The sequence below is a fragment of the Hemicordylus capensis genome, chromosome 11, assembly GCF_027244095.1.
Source record: "Hemicordylus capensis ecotype Gifberg chromosome 11, rHemCap1.1.pri, whole genome shotgun sequence".
In the NCBI taxonomy this organism is placed as follows: Eukaryota; Metazoa; Chordata; class Lepidosauria; order Squamata; family Cordylidae; genus Hemicordylus; species Hemicordylus capensis.
In genome coordinates this window covers 19,060,508-19,074,702 of record NC_069667.1, presented here as the reverse complement: position 1 = coordinate 19,074,702, position 14,195 = coordinate 19,060,508, and the positions used below count along the sequence as shown (strand labels likewise).

At 47.8% G+C, this 14,195-nt stretch overlaps 1 long non-coding RNA gene across 5 annotated transcripts in view; it reads right to left on the bottom strand.

Annotated features, from left to right (window-relative positions):
* The window catches only part of LOC128335611 (uncharacterized), a 43,982-nt gene that overhangs the window by 25,349 nt on the left and 4,438 nt on the right, over positions 1 to 14,195 (bottom strand). For 4 of the 5 annotated variants that reach the window (XR_008311657.1, XR_008311658.1, XR_008311659.1 and 1 more), the window contains one exon: positions 814 to 890. The exons of the other annotated variant lie outside the window; for it this stretch is intronic. This is a non-coding gene — a long non-coding RNA (uncharacterized LOC128335611). The remainder of the gene's footprint in view (positions 1 to 813; positions 891 to 14,195) is intronic. 5 annotated transcript variants of the gene reach the window in all.

The following is a 14,195-nucleotide window of genomic DNA, read 5'->3' as shown; positions in this document are numbered from 1 at the left end:
CAATCGGGAACTGGATTTCCTAGTGAACATGCACGGCTGGCAGGCATGTCGTCCAAACGTGTCTGTCTCCCAAGATTTCCACCCTACTTTCTCCCAACATTCTCTGCCTGTACCTCCAGTTCTGCAGTGCCAGTGTCCAAAGACTGGCCCCGCAGTTAGCCTTTTCCCCAAGCTCCTCCCTCACTCTGGCTGCTATTGGCTGGGTGGGCTGTCCTTCATGAAAGAAGGAAGCCCGCACAGCCAGCATCTCTGCCTCTCTACATTTTTGCTGACTGCTTAGAGGATGCTGCTCACCTGAACATCCGAATGCGGATGGGAGAGCAAGTGGAGGGTGTGTGTGCGGAACCACAGATCCATTGGACCCGCAGTTCCACGTCACGTCTGAAGGACGGAGAAATGACTTGATCAGCAAGCCAGAGGTTGCCGGTTCGAATCCTCGCTGGTATGTTTCTCAGACTATGGGAAACACCTCTATTGGGTAGCAGTGATATCAGAAGATTTATTTATGTCTTTATTTATTCAATTTCTATACCGCCCTTCCAAAAATGGCTGAAAGGCATCATCTCATACTGAGTGGGAGGAGGCAATGGTCAACCCCTCCTGTATTCTACCAAAGACAACCACAGGGCTCTGTGGGCGCCAGGAGTCGACATTGACTCAACGACACACTTTATCTTTATTTTCTCATGCCTTAGGGGTAGGCAACCCTCCTCAGGCTGAAGCTCAGTGGAAGAACCTCTGCTTTGCATGCAGAAGGTCCCAGGTTCAATTCCTGGCAGCATCTCCAGGTAGGGCTGGGAGAGAGACTCCTACCTGACTCCTTGGAGAGCCGCTGCCAGTCCGTGTAGGGAGTCCTGAGCCAGGTGAACCAAGGATCCAACTCCAGCTTCCTATGAACATTAGGAGTGTTTGAGTTTGGTTTCTTGACTATCTTGTAGAAGTCTCTCACCAAAAAGCAATTCGCTTGTAAGTCAAGCTTAAGGGAGTAATTGGCACAACATAATGCAAGACAGTTAGAGGCAAAAACCTGCAAGCTTTCTTTGCTTTATTATTTTCTAAACAGCTAAAAAGTGCGGCAGAAAGTAGCTTGGTACATTTCAGAACACGCAACAACCCTTAGTCAAATCCTTAGCCATTTTTTCTTTTTAACTAGAGCTTTGGGCACTTTGGTTTGAAACCGCCAAGTAAACAGGAGAACCTTTGAAGGGCAATTGCAGAAAAATAATGAAGCCCCAGATATTTAGCAGGAGGGTCTTTATTTAAGAAAACAGAATTGCTTTGAAATATTGCATTTCAATATCAATGTGGCACTCGCTGCTACACACACACACACACACACACACAGAGAGAAATATAAAGCTGAATGGAGGGATCAAGTTACTATTATGGTCCAACACTGTTCAATAATCTTATTACTGAATTAATGAAGGCAAATGCGATGAAGTCACTGGATGTTCCCATTTATTCCCGAGAATAACCACCCATTACTCAGCAGGGCACATGAATGAATAAAGGTTGGGATGCCTCGATATTTTGGAATTAGTTTCCTCTCGTGACAGAAGGAAAGATCTAGGTTCTCATAGAAACATAGCAAGCTTCCTTATACTGAGTCAGCACAATGTTCCAGCTAGCTCAGTACACTGACTGGTAACATCAGTCCATGGTTTCAGGCAGGAGTTTCCTTCCCCCAGGCCTACCTGGAGATAGGAACATACAGTAGGCAACTGCTGCCTACCGAGTTGGGCCGTTGGTCCCTCTAGCTCAATATTGTCTGCACAGATTGGCAGCAGCTTCTCCAAGGTTGCAGGCAGGAGTCTCTCTCAGCCCTATCTTGGAGATGCTGCCAGGGAGGAAACATGGGACCTTCTTCTCTTCCCAGAGCTGGCTTCATCCCCTGAGGGGAATATCTGACAGTTCCCACACTTCTAGTCTCCCATTAGCTAAGGGGACAAGTCAGGCTTGCTACCAGAAGACCAGCTCTCCACTGCACACGTCTTGTACACCGCCTAGAGATGTACATATCAGGAGGTTTAAAAAAAAAAAAAAAAGATAAATAAATAAATAAATAGTGGCCAGGGCTGATGGGAGTTGTCGTCCCACAGCCTCTGGGGACCCACATCTGAGAATCCTTGCCCTAACCACTGCACAACACTGGTTCACTGCTTTTTCTCTCCACGAAAAGGTCATGGAATTCTGTGGGCAATCCCCAACATTTGGAAAGGGAAATTCCCAGGGATGGGGTCATAGCTCAGTGGTAAGGTGACTGCTTTCCATGCAGAAGGTCCAAGATTCTTAAGAACAACCCAGCTGGATCAGATGCCTGGCAACTCCAGGGAGGGCCAGGAAAGACTCCTTCCTGTATCCTTTTAGAGGTGCTGCCCGTCAGTGAAGACAATACTGAGCTAGATGGACCAATGGTCAGACTCAGTATAAGGCAGCTAATGTGACTGAACAGTTCTAGTAGATCTTCAGGACATATTCATGCATTTTCATTTGCAATCCCCTGCTAACATTGGCTAGTCCCCTGCTAACTTGGCAAAGAGGCACCTTTTAACATGGTGATTCTCTTTATTTAGCAGGGGGAGAGTAACTGGCCCTATCCACCCCCAGCACAGTTCCTCCAGTAACTGTTGCTGGTGTCTATCTTACATTTCTTTTGAGATTGTGAGCCCTTTGGGGACAGGGAGCCATCTTATTTATTGATTATTTCTCTGTGTAAACTGCCCTGAACCATTTTTGGAAGGGCGGTATAGAAATCGAATAAAATAAATAGATAGATAGATAGATAGATAGATTTCATTTGCAAATTTCACCTGCAAATGCAGCCAACATCACATGGCTTTTTTCACATTGTTCACCCTCTCCCACACTAATCTGAGTCTAAAAGGGTAGAACGTTCACTGTACCATGACAGCTACACAGAGATCATTTGTTTCCCACCCACCACCCACCCCAGCTGCCTATGGAAATGTAAGCCCATACAATCCACCTTGTTTGGTTGGCTAGCTTCTCTCGTAAACAATGTCGCATCTCTGATTAAACGGCAGTCCTAAACGTGTTTCCCTGCAGCGAGATCAAGTTGAAGGGTGCTAAAGCGAGTGAAGTTAAAGCTCGCTGGTACCCGGTTGGGGCTGGGATAAATGGGCGGGTGTCAGAACATGCTCTAATGTGCAATGGATGCAGATTGGAACCAGTCCCGTGGGGGGCGGGGCTAAGTGGCACACTCTGCCTCCCCTCCGTCTGCTGATTGGATGATGGAGGAGGAGCATGATAAGAGGGCAATCGGGTCTTCCTACTTGTACAGGTGGAGACACAAAACAATTGAATGGATCAAAGGTTGGACCTGGCCCTGGGTTCAAGTCCTACCACAGCCACAAGCTCTAACTTGCAGCCTTAGAGTCATAAGGACATAGGAAGCTGCCTTCTACCCAGTCAGACCCTTGGTTCATCAGTATTGTCTATCCAGACGGGCAGTAGTTTCTCTAAGCTTACAAGCAGGAGTCTCTCTCTCTCTCAGCCCTATCTGGAGATGCCAGGGAGGGAACGTGGATCCTTCTGCATGCAAGCATGCAGATGCATTTCCCAGAGTGGCCACATCCCCTAAGGGGAATATCTTACAGTGCTCACACATGTAGTCTCTCACTCAAAAGCAACCAGTGCAGACCCTTCTAAGCAAAAGGGACAATAGCAATAGCACTAGCACTAGCACTTACATTTATATACTGCTCTATAGCTGGAAGCTCTCTAAGCGGTTCACAGTGATTTAGCATATTGCCCCCCAACATTCTGGGTACTCATTTTACCGACCTCGGAAGGATGGAAGGCTGAGTCAACTTTGAGCCCCTGGTCAGGATCGAACTTGTAACCTTCTGGTTACAGGGCGGCAGTTTTTTACCACTGCGCCACCAGGGGCTCTGGTGGCGCAGTCATGCTTACTGACAAGTCATGCTTACTACCACAAGACCAGCTCAAGATTGTCTTCACAGACTGGCAGCGGCTTCTCCAAGGTTGCAGGCAGGAATCTCTCTCAGTCCTATCTTGGAGAGGGAACTTGGAACCTTCTGCTCTTCCCAGAGCAGCTCCATCCCCTGAGAGGAAGATCTTCCAGTGCTCACACTTCTAGTTTCCCATTCATATGCAACCAGGGAGCACCCTGCTTAGCTAAGGGGACAAGTCATGCTTGCTACCACAAGACCAGCTCTCCTCTCACCAGTGGGTACACTGGGCAACTAACTTTGCCCTATATTTACCACTGGAAACTGTTCATTTCATCTTCCAGATTGTCCTTTACAGCATTTTGAGGAGGGCTGGTCTTATGATAGCAAGCATGAATTGTTCCCTTTGCTAAGCAGGGTCAGAAGGCTAAAGGCCACCTCCAGCCTCAAAGGCAGGATGCCTCTGAGTACCAGTAGCAGGGGAGTAACAGCAGGAGAGAGGGCATGCCCTCAACTCCTGCCTTTGGGCTCCCAGTGGCATCTGGCGGGCCTCTGTGTGAAACAGGATGCTGGACTAGATGGGCTTCCTTGGGCCTGATCCAGCCGGGCTGTTCTTATGTTCTTATGTAGATTCTGCTCGAGTTTGCATTTGAATGGGAAACTACATTTGTGAGCACTATAAGATATCCCCCTTAGAGGATGAGGCTGCTGTAGGAAGAACATTAGCATCCTTGCAGGCAGAAGGTTCCAAGTTCTCTCCCTGGCAGCATCTCCAAGATAGGGCTGAGAGAGACTCCTGCCTGCAACCTTGGAGAAGCCGCTGCCAGTCTGTGCAGACAATCCTGAGCTAGATGGACCAATGGTCTGACTCAGTAGAAGGCTATGTTCCTATCCAATTCACAGGAGTCATCCTAAGGTTCACATCTCAAATTAATTTGACACCAGTAATCAAAAGTGAAAAGATGACTCACCCGTGCATACATTACAAATTATACATTTCCCCAGGATCAATCTCCATATTAGTTGCACAAACAAAGGAAAACTAAACCTTGGTGAAACAAAGAAGCACTGATGAAAATCCTCGGTTCCCTAGCTGTTGGATTCTTTAGACATTATAACACACAGTTCCCTGACTGGGGGAGAGATAATGAGCAAGTTAACTCTAGATTGTATGATAGGAGATGCGATGTACAAGATTGTGAAATTTCTGAACAGGGGGAAGGAAACTGTGGAACAAAAGGTACAATATATAAAATTCAATGCTTAGGTTGCGCTTCATTCTATACTGGGGAATCCGGCAGGTCATTGAAAGAACATCTAGCAGATATGAAGCATTGTGCAAAGTTAACAAAACCCTGGTCGTTGCATATGAGGATTAAGCATGAAGGCCAAATGGTGCCCATTAAAATATCTATTTTAGGGATTGAAAGGAACCTACAAAGAAGGAAATTCAATGAAGCATTATTTATAGAGAAATTGAGACCTGACATTAATGTTCAGGAGGTACCGGCCGATGTCATGAAGTTTATTAGCCTCTGAGAAGAATCAGGAAGCCTCTCAAGTGCGCAAGGCCATTGTATACTTCCCATCAAACTCAAGAAAACTTTTGACAAGGCAAAGGGTTGTCATGCTGGTTGCTAGGCATGCAAATAGGTCTGAGATGGCAGGAGGGACTGGTGTAATGTCTAGTGATGTCATAAAGACTTTGGTGGCTCCCTAAGGTAGGGGGGAAGAGTACTGATTCCCTATGCCTAGACTGCACAACTAAGACCCTCCAGCTGTTGTTGGACTACAAACCCCATTGTCCCCAGCCACAGTGACCAACAGTAAGGGATGATGGGAGTTGTAGTCCGACATCTGCAGGAGGGCCAAAATGGTGCAACCTGAAGATCCTAAAGGGCAAAGCCATTGTGGAGGAGCTCGCTCTCGGGTGAAAGATGGAAAGTTTGCTAAGCACAGCCTGTAATTTTTCTCTCCCTGTCCAAAAGCTTTTCTCCCACACAGAAGGAGAAATCAGACAGACATTCCTGCATAAGCATGCAACTTTATTAGGGAAGATTACAACCTTCATTAGTCTTAAGGGGCCCCCTTCTCCTCCCACCGTAGCCAATGAACTTGGCCAAAATTCCCAGGAAGTCCTTTCCTGCGTGTGCGGAAGACGATGAATGAGGTGCCCAATTTGGAAAGTTGGAACAAAGGCCTCACCCCTCCCAGCTGGCTTTTTCAAAATAATCTGTTCCTGCAGCTAATCAGGAGCCAAGATCAGCCAAAGAGGTTTCATGGAGCAGCCCACAAAGCTGATGTTATCATGGGATAATTGGCCGTGTCAGGAAGGCAGAGGCCCCAAGGCCAAAGGAACCTTGTTCCACATGCTCAGAAGGTCAATCAGCAGAGAATCCAGAATTTATTGCCACCTTGTTAGCCCATTTCATGCAAAGTTCCTTTCGACAATTACTTTTCTAATCACTTAGGAAGCCTGCGTGTCCAAAATGAAGATTGGATCAAGAGCGGAAGGAATCTAGCATGCGTTGTTTCAACCCTCTGCAACAGTCAGGCAGCTAAGCCAAACACTGCCAGAAGTGGGTTGCCAGGTTGCGACCCAGAAATTTGTTTTCTCCTTGTTTTCTCCAACTGCAGTGGAAGGGGTTTGGATCATAGCTTAGTATTAGAGCATCTGCTTTGCCTTTCGAAGGTCCCAGGTTCCACCCCTGTCAGCATCTCCAGGTAGTTCTGCCAAGATCTAGTGCTTGAAACTTTGGAGAAGCCACTGCCAGTCTGTGTCGAGTAGCGATTCTCTACCTTGGGTCCCCAGAGATGATTGGACTGCAACTCCCATAATCCCCAGCCCCCATGGCCTTTGGTTGGGGATTATGGGAGTTGAAGTCCAACAACATCTGGGGACCCAAGGTTGAGAATCCCTAGTGTAGAGAATACTAAGCCAGATGGGTCTGCCCCAGGATCAGGCAGCATTCTACATGGGGATGGGTCTGTAGTTCAGAGGCAGAGCATCTGCTTGGCATGCAGAAGGTCCCAGGTTCAATCCTGACAGCATCCCCAGGTAGGGCTGTGGAAGATGGCTGCCTGGAATATTGGAGAACCATTGCCAGTCTGTGTCAGTTCTGAGATGGAAGGTCTGACTTGGTAGAAGTCAACTTCTCGGTCCCTATGAAAGACTTTCTCATAAAATAAGTTATAGGGATATGCAAATGTGGTTGATGTTGAACGGGACCGAACCCCACCCCCGGCCCATTCGGGGGGTTTCACGAGTTGTTGGTTTTTTAAAGGTTTTTAGTTTAAAAAAAAAAAACAAACAAACAACTTATGAGGGTTAGGGATGTGCAAACTGGCTCAACATCGAGCCATCTCGATGCCGAACTGTTTCAGTTCGACAGTTCAGGGTCAAACCAAACCACCCCCTGTTCAGTCCGGCCCTGGACCAAACACCCCCCAAATGTTCCGTGGAGTTGCCGTTCAGCCATTCAACTGGTTTTCGGCCTTCTCTGCTCGGCGTGGCAGTCATCTTGGAGGCCACGCACATGCGCAATTGGCCTCAGTGTGGCCTGAAAAGGGGCTGAACAGCCAGCCGAACTGGCCAGAGGGGGGCATAAGGAAAGCCGGCATGGGGAAGGGGGAACCTTCATGGACCCCGCCCCCAAGTAAGGATAAAAAATGTGTTTATTTTTTACACGGAAAAACATTCGCAACCGCCCCCCCAAAACGAACCAAACCGGGAGTGGGGAGTTGACGGGTGCCGGACCAAACTGGCCCCATCGGGTTCGAGTCCAGTTCGGACCCGAACTGAACCGGGCCAGCCGGTTCCATGCACATCCCTAGTGAGGGTCATGCCAGGCCACACAGAGACCCAGTGCACAGGCACAGCAGACTCCAAAATGGCCACCACACAGGCGGGGGGAGAACAGCTGAACTGGCCAGTTTGGGACCGAAGGGAGGCCAGCAGGGGGAGGTGGAACCTCCGTGGACACACCCACCCACCACCTTGGAGAACACCCCCAGAAGGGGTAAGTTTTTTTAAAAAATTAGGTTTGCAAAACCCCACCTCCCCAGAACGAACCAAACTGGGGGGTGTTCGAGCAGGTGCCAGACAGAACAGTGTGGATTCGAACCAAACTGGATCAGCCAGTTCCGTGCACACCCCTAATCAGTTATGGGGGGGGGCGGGATTTCCAGGTTGCAAGCTGGCAATTCTAGCTATAGCACAGCCATCTTTAGACAACAGCTCTGTAAGTTCTAACCAGTTCTACATACATGAGTCCAACCCCAATGATCCTCACAACGGTCTTGCAAGGTAGGTCAGAATGATTACTACCATATTACCGACTGGGAGGGCAGGCTAAGTCAAAGCTATCACAGATTGCCTGACACCATACATAGATAGAAAGTTAGGAAACTGCCTTATACCGAGTCAGACCATTGGTCCATCTAGCCCGGTATTTTCTACACTGACTGGCATCAGCTCTCCAACGTTTCAGGCCGGAAAGTACCTGGAGATGCTACTTAGGGCCTTCTGTATGCAAGCATGCCGATGCTCTTCCACTGAGTTATGGCCCCATTCCCTATCTTATAGCACATACATGTAGTCACCCATCCAAATGCAAACCAAGGTGGACCTTGCTTAGAAAAGGGGACAGTTCATTCTTGCTCCCACAAGACCAACTCTCCTCTCCAACATGGTAAACTACACAGTTCCATGATTCTTCCACCTTTCCCCCTGCTGTCTCAACAAACTGCCCCTGATGATGGGCTAGTGCGCCAGCTGCATCACTTTCTCGAGAAGGCAGATCTGGCCACAGTTACCCATGCCTTAATCACATCATGGCTGGATTACTACAATGCACTCTCCATGGGGCTGCCCTTGAAGAATATTTTGAAACTTCAGTTGGTGCAGAACACAGCCGCCAGAGTTCTCTCTGGAACTGTTTGTTTGGAGCATATTACACCTATTCTGAAAGAGCTGCACAGGTTGCCAATCTGTTTCTGGATCCAACTCAAGGTGCCGGTTATAACCTTTGAAGCCCTAAACGGTTTGGGTCCTGGATAACTGAAAGATCACTTGCTCCCAAGCATTTCTGTCTGCCCAACAAAGTCATCAGAGGAGGCTTTGCTCTGTGTGCCAACATTGAGAGAGGCTAAATTGTCATGCACATGGGACAGGGCCTTCTCGGTTGTTGCCCCCAGGCTCTGGAATGCTTTCCCTCTGAATATCCGCTCTTTAATATTTGTGGCTGCTTTTTGAAAACAACTAAAGACCTTTTTCTTTGTTCAGTCTTTTACTCCTTAGAGGCTGCCGGGTCTCTCAACTTTCCTGCCCTTGTTTATCTTTTTTATGGGAGGTATTTTGTTTTGTTTTGTTTTGTTTTGTTTTGTTTTGTTGGTGTTTTATGGTTTTTACAGTTTAACTGATTTTAAGGTTTCAAATGTGACATTTTATTTATTTATTTTATTTAGCAAATTTATTGACCGCCTGACTTCCTTAGACTCCAGGCAGTTTACATAGATTAAAACAACAACAATGAAGACAGGAGAAGAAACGGGGTGGGAGGAAAAAAAGGAAAGGAAAAAAATAAAAAGACAGACAGACACACACACACACACACACACACACAACTAAAAGCCTGGCAAAATATTTTATGAACTTGTATTGTATTTCAACTTTTGTAAACCACCTTGGGATGCCTGGTGAAAGGCAGTATTAAAACTGAATAAATAAATACATAAATAAAACTTAAAAAAAATAAATAAAAATAGCGGGAACATTTCCACAGCCATAGCCACATTCCTCCCCACTACCACCCTCTTCCTCACCTTCCAGTGAGGTAAACAGGTGTATATTAAAAGAATCCGCTTGCTCTCCAAATCTCCCATGAACTCCTGCTTATTCCTCAGCCTTCCCTGCCCCAGGCTGACGGCTCATTTGCCTAATTGAAGGTGTCAGTCTTTAAAAGGGCCCGCTGTAATCGACTAAGTCATCCCAACAACTTCAGTAATTAGTAGGATCTGTCCAGCCATACCTGTCCCTGGGTACCCAGTACCCACCTCCACCCCTTGCCAACAGGCATGTGCAAGGGGAAACATGTTTGGGGTTGTTTGTTTCTTTCCCCCTAATTCATGCATTTCATCTTCCATTCATTCCTTGATTTCTTCTCATTTTGAATGTTTTGTTTCACTTCCCAGCCAATAAGTCTTCATCTCATTACCTGACTGCAGTAGAACATCTGCTCTGCGTGCAGAAGGACCCAAGTTCAATCCCTGGGAAGGACTCAGCCTGCAGCCTTGGAGAAGCCACTGCCAGTAAGAATAGACAATGATCTGACTCAGCAGAAAGCAGATTCTTAGGTTCCTATCTGGAACTCAGAGAGCTGGTCTAGTGGTAGCAGCAAGCAGGAATTGTCCTCTTTGCTAAGCAGGGTCTGCCCTGGTTTGCATTTGAATGGGAAACTTCACGTGAGCACTCTAAGATGAGAGCACTCCATCCCTTAGGGCAGGGTTTCTTAACCTTGAGCCCCCAGATCAGGGATTCTCAAACTTGGGTCCTCAGGTGTTATTGGACTTCAGCTCCCATAATCCCCAGGCTCAGTGGCCTTTGGTTGGGGATTATGGGAGTTGAAGTCCAATAACACCTGAGGACCCAAGTTTGAGAATCACTGCCCCAGATGTTCATTCATTCATTCATTCGATTTCTATACCGCCCTTCCAAAAACGGCTCAGGGCGGTTTACACGGAGAAATAACAAACAAATAAGATGGAACCCTGTCCCTGAAGGGCTCACAACCTAAAAAGAAACACAAGATAGACACCAGCAACAGTCACTGGAGGTACTGTGCTGGTGTGAATAGTGCCAGTTACTCTCTCCCTGCTAAATAAAAGAGACTCACCACGTTGAAAGGTGCCTCTTTGCCAAGTTAGCAGGGGCAGCACGTTGTTGGACTACAACTCCCAGAATCCTCAGCTGCAATGGCTTTTTCTTAGGATTGTGGGAGTTGTAGTCCAACAACATCTGGGGGCCCAAGGTTAAGAAACCCTGCCTTTGGGGATGGAGCTGCTCTGGGAAGAACATCTGAAGATTCCAAGTTCCCTCCCTGGCATCTCCAGATAGGGCTAGGAGAGATTCTTGCCTGTAACCTTGGAGAAGCCGCTGCCAGTGTAGACAATACTGAGCTAGATGGACCAGGGATCTGACTCTGTATATGGCAGCTTCCTATCATGAGATTCCTGCTTCAAGTTCTTCCAGAGCCCCTGCCAATACAGAAGAACCTGAGGAAGCAAATCTCTTTGGCAGAAACTCACTTTCCCATGACCAAAAATCTGAGACTGGAGCTGTAATTCTGCCTGTGATTTAGTGCAATCACCGTATTTTCCCTAGGAACATAAGTAGGAACATAGGTATGGTGTTTTGGGTTAATCCACTCCTTGATCCAGGCCAGTTTTTGAATGGTGCTTTAGTTACTTATGTTACCCGCCCTGGAGTAGAGGCGGGGCTAACGAACAGCCAGCAGCAAGAGCACGGAAAAGCAGTCTGCATGTGTCTCTTTGTACATAATATCTATCTCAAACCAGAGTTTCTTAACCTTGAGCCCCCGGATGTTGATGGACTACAACTCCCACAGGAACATAGGAAACTGTCATATACTGAGTCAGACCATTCGTCTATCTAGCTCAGTATTGTCTTCACAGACTGGCAGCAGCTTCTCCAAGGTTGCAGGCAGGAATCTCTCTCAGCCCTATCTTGGAGATGCTGCCAGGGAGGGGACTTGAAACCTTCTGCTCTTCCCAGAGCGGCTTCATCCCCTGAGGGGAATATCTTGCAGTGCTCACACATCAAGTCTCCCATTCAGATGCAACTAGGGCAGACCCTGCTTAGCTATGGGGACAAGTCATGCTTGCTACCACAAGACCAGCTCTCATCTCCATCATCCCCAGCCACAATGGACATGGCTTGGGATTATGGGAGTTATAGTCGATCAACATCTGGTGGCCCAAGGTTAAGAAACCCTGCATTAAACCATTAATATTCCTGATTCTACTCCACTGCCTTGTCCTTGCAGACCACAACTCTTTCCTCTAGATTCTACAATAGGAAGCTGCCTTATACTGAGTCAGACCATTGACCCATCTAGCTCAGGATCGTCGACACTGACAGGCAGCAGCTTCTCCAAGATTTCAGGCAGGAGTCTCTCCTAGCGCTGTTTCTGGAGATGATGCCAGGAATCTGAAGCCTTCAGTGTGCAGAGTGGATGCTCTACCACTGCTCTGCGGCCCCCATCCCCAAAGGTGGCATACGTGGGTCTCCCATCCAGGCACTGACCACACCAAGACCTGCTTAGCTTCAGCAAGGTGGCTGTATTCTATGCCCTCAGACCATACCCTGCTGTGAGCATGCCTTCAGAAGACTGCTTCCCATTCAGAAATGCAGAGGTAGGCAACAGAATAAGTAGGGAAGAGAGCTGGTCTTGTGGTAGCAAGCATGACTTGTCCCCTTAGCTAAGCAGGGTCTGCCCTGGTTGCATATTTTTTATTATTATTATTATTATTATTATTATTATTATTATTAATAATAATAATAATAATAATTGATTTCTATACCACCCTTCCAAAAATGGCTCAGGGCAATTTACACAGAGAAATAATAAATAAATAAGATGGCTCCCTGTCCCCAAAGGGCTCACAATTTAAAAAGAAACATCAGATAAACACCAGCAACAGTCACTGGAGGTGCTGTGCTGGGGGTGGATAGGGCCAGTTACTCTCCCCCTGCTAAATAAAGAGAATCACCATGGTAAAAGGTGCCTCTTTGCCCAGTTAGCAGGGGATAACTGTAATATGAATGGGAATATTAGGTGTGAGCACTGTAAGATATTCCCCCTCAGGAGATGGAGCCTCTCTGGAAAGAGCAGAAGGTTCCAAGTTCAGACCTATGGTTCCAGACCTATGTTCCAGAAGGTTCCAGACCTATGGTCTGACTCAGTATATGTCAGCTTCCTATGTTCCCTTCAGGGGATGGGCCCGCTCTGGGAAGAGCACCTGCACGTTTGCATGCAGAAGGCTCCAGGTTCCCTCCCTGGCAGCATCTCCAAGAAAGGGTTGAGAGAGTTTCCTGCCTGCCACCTTGGAGAAGCCGCTGCCAGTCTGTGTAGACAATACTGAGCTGGACGGATCAAGGGTCTGACTCAGTATATGGCAGCTTCCTATGTCCCTATGAGGTGGAGGATGCAGCTGAATCTACAAAGCAAAACACGAATAAAACACGCATTTATGAGCTTGTATTCAGTTAGCCACTTATGCCGCCTATTAGCAAGACAGCATATTGTATTCCAGGACGCCATATGGTATCTCACTAACTCCACGCATAAATCCCTGATACAATTAGAGGCTCTACTGGCCCACATTGCTTTGGTGCGTCGCACATTTCCAGCTTTCATATCTGAAAGAATTTAAGGATTCCTTTGAAAAACACACGGGTGGCTGTAAAAATGACAAGGCGGGAAAGAAAACAGAGAAGAACACAGGCCATGTTGAGACGTGATCGGCCTTTCCTCTCCGTCTCGGCTATGACCTGGCTTGCTGGAACGCGTCCCCGTTCAGACTACTCATCGGAGATGCACCCTCCCGTCACCTTCTGCTGATCCGCCGTCTTGAAGGGCTCCAACTGGATTGTTTTAAGAGCGCACTGGTTGAATGTTGGGAAGTACCGTAGGGGACAATGAAACTTGAAAAGGGAAAACTCGATTTAAAAAAAAAAGCTAAGGGACCTGTTCCAAAAGACACTGAGGCGAGTCTCACGATCAGTGAGACCCGCCGGAGGGAGTTCTGCAGGGAGAGTGGGCTTAGCCACAGACAATCAAGGCAACAACTCAGGTGGCCGGATCGGCCGCCGACATGACTGCCAGATCTGTCACGAAGCCGGTGGGTGCTGCGGGGATCGGGGGCCGTGTGGCCCCTGGAAGTTCCAGGGGGCAGGGCATGCTGGAGAGACCCCCAAGCCCAGAAGGCTGCTTGCAGCCTCCCGGCAAGGGGGTCTCCTTGTGTGTTGCCACGGCACGGAGCCGCACCGTGGCAATGCACGATCAGGAAGCCCAGGTGAGCGGAGCACTCGTTCTTTTCACCTGGGCTAAGGAGAGGGCTACTTTGGCGGGCGAGCCACCAGGGAACCCCCAGGCTTACCCGCGAGCCCACTGGTTTATTGATTATTTATTTATTTGGTTTAGGTACTTCTCAAATTTGCACGCCGCCCCAAACTTTCGT